Below are 7,822 nucleotides of genomic sequence, written 5' to 3'. Positions count from 1 at the left end.
GATGAGCGAAGAGATGAGGATCTGACTCCATGTTTCAGAAGACTGATTTATTATTTTATTATACATATTACATTAAAACTATACTAAAAGAATAGAAGAAAGGATTTCATCAGAAGGCTGGCTAAGAATAGAAAAAGAAGGAATGATAACAAAGGCTTCTGGCTCGGCTCTGTGTCTGAGCCAGCTGGGTGTGATTGGCCATAAATTAGAAACAACTAATATGGGCTAATCAAAGATTTACTTGTTGCATTCCACAGCAGCAGATAACCATTGTTTACATTTTATTCTTGAGGCCTCTCAGCTTCTTAAGAGGAAAAATCTTAAAGAAAAGATTTTTCATAAAAGATGTCTGCCTGATTAGGACCTTACACGTGGTTTTGTACACTTTCCGCGGGTTCAGGAGAGGCCATCTCTCCCTCCTGGGCCTGGCCCACATGTGGAAGGAAAGACTATGGCGAGTGTTGTCCCCAGTGGGGGCCAAGCCTGGGGACAGGGGCAGGACATGGGGCCAGACAATGCCCAGGAACATGGCCCGAGGGCCCTGGGCACTGCAGCCCCCTCAGGAGGAGCTGGCCAGGGGGCCATGTCCCCCTCAGGGAAGCTCAGGAGCCCAGCACAACTCCAGCCCCAAAAACAAACCCTACACGAGGCACCCCTGTCCCTGACAGGAGTGTGGAGGGGACACAGCCCTGGCCACCCCCATTGAGGGAGGGAGAGACACTCATGGCTGCCAGGCCTGGAGCTCATCCCCTCACCTGAGAGCTGCAGCACACCTGGGGCTCCTTGGGTGCATTATCAGCCCTGCCACCCCTGCTGGGGTTGGCATGGTGGGGTTTGGTGCTTGTGGGGACAACTGGGGCTGTGTGAGGGACGTGGCTGCCCCAGCCACCTCCGTGAGGGGAAACGGGAGAGCCCCGAACAGACAGCGACATGAGGGGAGAGGAGGGAAGGGGAAGGGAGATGTTGGTGAGGGAAGGGGAGGACAGGTGTCTGCTCAGCTCTTGGGGGCTGAGGGACGGTGCCGAGGAGCTGCTCCTCTGGCCCGGTTTTTCTGCCCATGACCGGGTTTGCTGTGGGCCGGTTTCTGCTCAGTTTGAATTGTTTGCCCCCGTCCGTGCAGTCGCCTCAGCAAGAGCTTGGCCTGGCTGTGCCTCCCGTGCCGGAGGTTTGTGTAGGACCAGGACACCTCCCTTCCCTGTGTCAAGGGAAATATAGGTTGGATATTAGGAAAAAAGTTTTTTACAGAAAGGGTGATAAAGTTCTGGACAGTCTGCCCGGGGAGGTGGTGGAGTCACCATCCCTAGATGTGTTTAAAAACAGATTGGACGTGGCACTGGGTGCCAGGGTTCAGTTGAGGGGTTAGGGCTGGGTTGGACTTGATGATCTTGAATGTTATGAGTAGAAAAGCTGCCCATTTTTTTAAGGCTGCAGAGTTCACAGGTTGAGCTAGTTGCTGCCAGAGTGGGATTCTAACTGTTTGTCACTGTAATCACCTGTTGTTTTCATTAACTACCTGTCATTGATGGTTAAGAATTCCCCCTTTTGTCAGTGACACCCTGCTGCTTCCTGGAAGATGGCACTCGGATGGTAAAGAGGAGGAGACCTCAGAGTTGGAGGATGGCACCCAGACAGTGAAGGGGAAGGGACATCGAGTCCGCATGCAAATGACATCGGATCCAGCATGCAATGGAAAGGACCCCTCACCAAACCTAGCCAAAACCCCTAAAAACAATGAGCCAACACAAAATTGATGAATCAAAGCAATGTCTAGATGTGAAGAACAGAATCCAGTATCCACCAAGACCCTTTTTACCCCTCACCATAACCTTAGAAGTCAGCTAGACAGAGAAGCTCGAATGTTGAAGCAAAAAAACAGGGAATTTCCTGATACTCCAGTTCTGTCCACAGAGTGGACAAAGCTGTGCTCTTCCTCCTCCTTCTCCGAGTCACTTGTGGCATGAGTGCGGACCTGCCGGTTCTCCCCACCCAAACTGATCACTTTCAATAAAGGCATTAAAAAGGAGAAAGGCCTCCTGCCCTGTTTATTTCATTGAAGATCTTTTCCAAGCCTGTGAGTTCTGGATTCTGTGATTCCATGCATTCCCTCCTGCTCCCCTCAGGGCCAGTTCCCATGTCCCAGCGGGTTCATGGCCCTTCAGGTGCTCGCCCCAGCGGGTTAAAAACCTCCTGCAGGATCTCTTCCTGCCCCCTTCACCTGTCCAGCTGTACTGTCCTGCTCTTCTTCCCTCACTGTTCACCACAACCTCCTTAATAAACATGGGTAAAACAGAAACATTAGTGTAAAATTTTGCATCGTGCATAGATGAGCTGTAAAGCACTCTTGGGCATGCACTGTTCCAGCTCTGACTCTAACATGAGAAAAGTTCTCGTGTTGTCGTGGATCTAAAGAGGCAATGTAAAATCTCACTTATACCACATCTTCTCTAATTTCTGAGACCTTTGTCATGGTTTGCTGTCAGTGCTTTGAAATGAGAGATCACAGTGATATGTGCTGTGCCTATTCAAAGACAGGCCCTTCCTAAAGATGATAAATTCCAAGTAAAAGTTGAGGGGAAGTAAAAGAAAGAGAAAACAGCTTGTGCAAGGTCATGCAGAGGTCACTGGAGGAAAAAAAATATTTAATTGTGTGGTTAAAAAAAAAAGTGGCAATTCCAGTGTTTTCCACCTTGATTCCCTACATCACTGGCAGTGATGACACAACAGCATGAAGAGATGTCAGTGGTGTAGTGTCATCATCTATATCTGGTGTCACGGGCTTGAAGGTTTCTCTGACATAACTCAAATGATTTTGCAGAAATAGAAATTTTAGAGAAGAGCTTCTGGAACTGTGCACGTGCTGGCAATTGTGAAAAGAAAAGAGATGCTCATGGTTGTGTGTATCTCTGCACTTTTAATCTTATGGACAGAAAGCTAAAGAGAATTTAGAGAGTGATAACCAAAAGCAGTGTAGAAGCATGAAATTTATAAGGAAGCTTTCAGTCAAGGCAGATTTGTTTTAAGAACCATTAATGAAAGCTAAAGCTGTGTTATGGTAGTCCAGACAATAAATAAGAGAGAACAGCTAAGTAAGACTCCACAAATCCCAAGTACAAAGCTTGTTTAGGGAAACTCACAGAATAAGCACTTGGAGCTATCTCCATTCCTTGGTTTTTGATTTGAACCTGAGCAAAAAGAAAAGGAGAATGAAAATAATTTTATCTCAGACACCCCACTAAAAATGTAGAATGCCAACATTCTGCAGTTTGTCTCTTGTTTACTGGTCTCCCTGTTTCCATCTCCCATGTCTCTCCTCTGCATACAGACATATATAGAAAATAAAATTAGTTAGAGAATTTATATTAATCCTTAGCTGCAAAGTTTTCTTGAGTTTTTGAGAGTTAAAGGCAGATTTACTCCTCCACAAAAATCCAAATAATGTTCACTCTCTAGTCCCCTGTCTCTTCATTAAATTTTACTTTGTCAGTTCTTTTTAAAATTAGTCCTACCAACTCACCAATGCATTTTTCCACCATGGTGTAAATATGACTGACTTTTAGTAGGAGTGGTGTCTGCTGAAAGGCCACAGAGGCAAGCCTGGAGTCAAAACCAGGGTAAAATCCTAGGAATCTGGCTGCTCTGTAAATGCATAATCAGATTCTCTAGCTCCAATGACTTTGTCAGTACACCATGCTCACTATATAATGTTTCAAATCCATTCCCAAATGCTTCATTCACACTATTCAACATTGCAAGTACCATTCCTCCCACCCATCTGTCTGGCAGACAAATTGCCAAACACCTTTCCTCAGTTGGGTCTTTGTGAAGTTGATGCAAAGGGAGATGCAAGGTGGCTCTTGCTGAAGTCCTGCACAGCCCCAGAACCTCTGTGCTGAAGCAGTGAAATCCCCAGGGCACACCTTGGAGTCCAGCAGCAGCACCAGGTTTGTGTCACTGGAGCCATTGCTGCTGTCTCCCTGGCAGATCTGGGGATCTTCATGAAATTCTTTCACCACATGAAATTCTTTCACCACAGAGTAATGAGCGTCCTTTTCCAACTTTGAAACATGCATTTATGTAACCTTTTTTTTATTGTATATTGGATGTCTTTTATTCTTATACTTTTCAGCTTCCTTTTTTTTCTTTTGTAGTAATCTGAAATTAAATTAAAAATAAAGTAGGATTATTCATCCAGCAGATAGTCAGCGGGCCTCCAAGACCAATTGCAAGTAATGAGTGGCCCAGTTACTCGTGGTCATAGGTCCAGGGGCTCAGCAGTTGGTTCAAGTGAATCAAAACCAGCACATTGAGCCAATCCTTAAATCATGCATTGCTTTATTGCCAGCTTCACGTGGATTATAAAATGAAATAAGACAAAACTTATCTTATACTGTTGGCTAAGTTCTGCCACTGAGCCCTAAGGAGAAGGTTGAATGATCAGCTTTAAAGATGCTGTGTGACTAACCTGGAAGGCATTGTCTGGCAGAGGGAGGGTCTACATTTTTAACTTTGTACTGATTTTGATTGCCAGTGCAAGTACTATTTAAGCAAGAAACTATTCCTCTAGGGCCCTCAACTTAACAGAGTTATTGTAGCCTCCTTATCCTGTTAAAATGAAGAGAATCAGATTGCTCTGGGTTGAACAGCTGCTTGAAGTCAATCTGTGTCCACTGTTAAGGGAAACAACGTTAGTGAAGGGAAGCAGAAGGCAGCAAATCAAAATGATATCCTCAAAGCATTTTCTGCAGATGTCTCGAGAGTTCATGGGCTATTATGAAGCATAGAAGACATCTGGTCACATTTTTATAATCTCATCAGTGTATATAGAAAAGTCTTCTCCTGTTTACCTCGTCAAGAGCCGTGGAAAGGCTTATATATTTCTTTATATGCTTATTTGTCTTATTGCTAGGGGAACATACTGATTCTTAACTATCCAAATCAGCTTGATGTGTCACTAAGTCACCAAGTTCTTTCTCTGTAACATCTGACTCTCTCCTGCTTATTTATAGCTCTTCATTGAATCACTTTGTGAAGCAGGAGGCTTGGGGATATTTTTATACTGTGTTATGGGGCGTGTTGTCTTTCATCTGCAAGTGCTGTGAAATCACCCTTTCCTGCTCAAGAGCACTATTTTACTTTTGTTCAGTGTTAATGACACCTCAGTGTAGTTTGTGGGAACACTTCACTTGTCCCCTGGAAGGAGAATAATAGTTGGCTGATTCTGCAGGGACTATTGCAGCTTCCAAAATCCAGGCATGTTGAATTTTTTCTGGTGCCCTGCTCCCACAGGTTAACATGGACTGCCCAGTCAGGTTTCCTGGGTGCTGTGGAATCCAAATTAGACCAAAAACATATTGCAGAACCTAGTTTTGATGGACCAACATATAGCAGGCTTTATTTACAGTGATTTGTCATCTTGACCTAGTTTGATGTGGACATTTCTTTCCTAAATATTAATTAAAGCAGAAAAAATATTCTGGCTTTGTTTTGCCTGGAGGACAGAATATTGTACACTGTTGTGACATTTGACAGTATTTCTTAAACCAAGACTTTTTGTTTAAATTGCCAGCATACTGGCGAATGTATTTCATTTCCATGATCATGTTTCTGAAGACCACATAAGCCATGCTGCTATCCATGAGGAGTGGTTTTGCTGTCTGCCTCTCATTGCCTGTTTTGATAGGTCTGTATGAAATGTTTCCCTTTATCTGCATAACAAGTCAAATCTTTTTTTTTTTTCTTCAGTCTTCCCTTCCACTTCTAGACCAACCCTAGACCTGTATGTGACTCCCAGTCTCTATCCTCTTCCATCTCTGCCAGGGATACAGGCAGTTCCTTTGGAGAATGACGTGGTGTTGCATGTCAGTGCTCACTGCCACTGTTTGCTGTAGTCTGAGGGGGTTTGTCTGAGCAAGGGCCAATTTTCTGCTGCCTAAATTCTGCATAAACAAAAGTGGATACTTAATAGCTGTACCACGAGATTAACATGTCAGACCTGCCTCATGCTATTCCAATTGTTGGGTCATACCCACAAACAAAAATAAGCTGTGTCCTTTACAAAGCTAAATTGTTCTCCCTCCCCACCCTTAATTCTGAAGAGACAGGAGTTCCAATGTGTTGTATACTCCTAAAGGAACAGAGGAGTTGGGTCCATTCATATGGATCCAATTTTTGGAGGTTACATCCAATGCCTCCTTCACAAACTGATAAAGGAGCCTAAGTGGTAATGCCCTGATTTCAGGGCTGGCCTGGGATGTTTCCAGGTGTTCTGTCACATTTCCCCTGGAGAGAGCCGGCTGTGCTAAAGCCCTTGGTGCAGCAGGAGCTGCCAGGACCCTGCCACAGTTCAGTGAAAAGCATCAGCTGATGATGCCCTAATCAAGGCATGACACTGAATGCAGTAGCCAGGATCAGCAAGATCCTGCCAGATGACTCTACCTTGTGTCTCCCTCCTCAGGAGATAAACTTTATGGATCAGGCAGCTGCAGCTTTCCTGGCCTAGGACTCTGCACCACTTTCCTTGGCAACAGCCTGGAGAGGACGCTGGATGATGGTGGATACTTGGCTGAGGATGTTGGAGAACAGGCTTTTTCTGCAGGAGGTGGGTGGGAGTGGCTTGTTTGCTTGGGGTGAGGATAGACGCTAACTGGAGGTGAAGGGTTGCTTGCAGAAGGAGGAGCATTTGGCCACAGCTCGTGAGAAAAGCGTGAGAAACCACTGAGGTGAATTGAGAAACTGGAGGGAGATAAGAAATCAAGCTTAAAGAACATTAGGTCCCTGTTGTTGTACTGGGATTTAGTCTCACGAGAGGTTACAGTTTAGTTATAAGCAGTTCAGCATGTTGAAAATTTTAAAAAGTGGATCTGAATTTTTAGCCTTAATACTCCTGCCATGCTTGAGTATTGCAAGGATGATGGAGTTCTTCAGCCTGGAGAAAATGAGGCTTAGTGGGACCTTATTGCTCCCTACAACTACCTGAAAACAGGTTGTAGCAAGGTGGGGTTTGGTCTCTGCTCCTAAGTAACAGGACATGAGGAAATGGCCTCAGGTTGGTCCAAGGGAGGTTTAAATTGGATGCTGGGAAAAATTCCTTCACTGAGAGGGTGTTCAGGCATTGGAACAGATGGCCATGGCAGTGGTGGAGTTACCACCCCTGGAGGGGTTTAAAGGACATGGAGCTGTGCTGCTTGGGGACACAATTCAGGGGTGGACTTGGCAGTGCTGGGTTAATGGCTGGGCTGGATGATCTTAGAGGTCTTTCCAACCCCAATGATTATATGACTCTATGAAGATCCAAAGTCAAGCTGAGTTTAGAGCATATTTCCTGCCATAGTCTCACACAAAGACTGAGTTAAGCCAGCCAAATGACGCAGCTTTTCTCTCACAGTGAGCAAGGCATCTGGTGTTTTAATGAGAGCTGTGCTACCCCAGAAATGTCTCGTCTCCTCCCCAGTGCATTGGCTCTATTGCCAGCCCTGCAGCACAGACATGGAATTGAAATGATGTTGGAGATGAGGCTGGGGTGGGTGGTGTGTTCTGAAAAAGGGAAGTTCCCAGCCATCCTGTGGTGATGAGCTCATGCTATCTCCAGGGAGAAGAATGCTTCGCTCCCTTTCTCCACAGGTGATGGTGGCACCATCTGCAAAGTATTTTGTTATTAAATGAAAAATAATTACCTGTTTTGTCACAGTGAGAAGTTGGGGTTTTTTTTTTTCCCCTTCTTGTCTCTATGTAAACCTGTCTGTCCATTGCAAAGGGACAGTGGGCTGGCTTTGTGCCTGATGTGGTGCCCTGTGGGATCAGTGTTTCTGGAAGGAGGAGCACT

This window comes from Melozone crissalis, unplaced genomic scaffold (assembly GCF_028551555.1).
Source record: "Melozone crissalis strain CALT ecotype California unplaced genomic scaffold, PUWL_Pcris_2 ptg000034l_1, whole genome shotgun sequence".
NCBI classification, from domain to species: Eukaryota; Metazoa; Chordata; class Aves; order Passeriformes; family Passerellidae; genus Melozone; species Melozone crissalis.
This window is presented reverse-complemented; position numbering follows the sequence as displayed.